Below are 1,030 nucleotides of genomic sequence, written 5' to 3'. Positions count from 1 at the left end.
AAGGTAGAACGGAAGTGGTTGTCAGGCACGCGTTCATAGGGAATGATGATGATTGTCACGTTCATCACATTCAGAGTGAAGTACGAATGAATATCTTAGAAGCGAAACAAGATGAATTGAATAGAAAACAGTAGTACTTTGCATTAATCTTTGAGGAACAGCAGAGCTCCACACCTTAATCTATGGAGTGTAGAAACTCTACCGTTGAAAATACATAAGTGAAAGGTCCAGGCATGGCTGAGATGGCCAGCCCCCAAAACGAGATCACAGGATCAAAATACAATCCAGGATCCAGGATGTCAAATACATTAGTAAAATGTCCTATTTATAATAAACTAGTTACTAGGGTTTACATGAGTAAGTAATTGATGCATAAATCCACTTCCGGGGCCCACTTGGTGTGTGCTTGGGCTGAGCTTTAGCTTTCCACGTGCAGAGGCCATTTGTGGAGTTGAACGCCAGGTTTTGATCCATTTCTGGCGTTCAACTCTGGTTTTGGATCCTTTTTTGGCGCTGGACGCCAGATTTGGGCAGAGAGCTGGCGTTGAACGCCAGTTTGCATCGTCTATTCTTGGCCAAAGTATGAACTATTATATATTGCTGGAAAGCCCTGGATGTCTACTTTCCAACGTAATTGGAAGCGCACCATTTCGAATTCTGTAGCTCCAGAAAATCCACTTTGAGTGCAGGGAGGTCAGAATCCAACAGCATCAGCAGTCCTTTTTCAACCTCTGAATCTGATTTCTGCTCAAGTCCCTCAAATTCAGCCAAAAAATACCTGAAATCACAGAAAAACACACAAACTCATAGTAAAGTGCAGAAATGTGAATTTAACATAAAAACTAATGAAAATATCCCTAAAAGTAACTAGATCCTACTAAAAATATACTAAAAACAATGTCAAAAAGCGTATAAATTATCCGCTCATCACAATACCAAACTTAAATTGTTGCTTGTCCCCAAGCAACTGAAAATAAAATAGGATAAAAAGAAGAGAATATACTATAAATTCCAAACTATCAATGAAACA

This window comes from Arachis ipaensis, chromosome B08 (assembly GCF_000816755.2).
Source record: "Arachis ipaensis cultivar K30076 chromosome B08, Araip1.1, whole genome shotgun sequence".
NCBI classification, from domain to species: domain Eukaryota; kingdom Viridiplantae; phylum Streptophyta; class Magnoliopsida; order Fabales; family Fabaceae; genus Arachis; species Arachis ipaensis.
The sequence above is the reverse complement of the archived record's forward strand: the minus strand, read 5'-3'. Positions refer to the sequence as shown.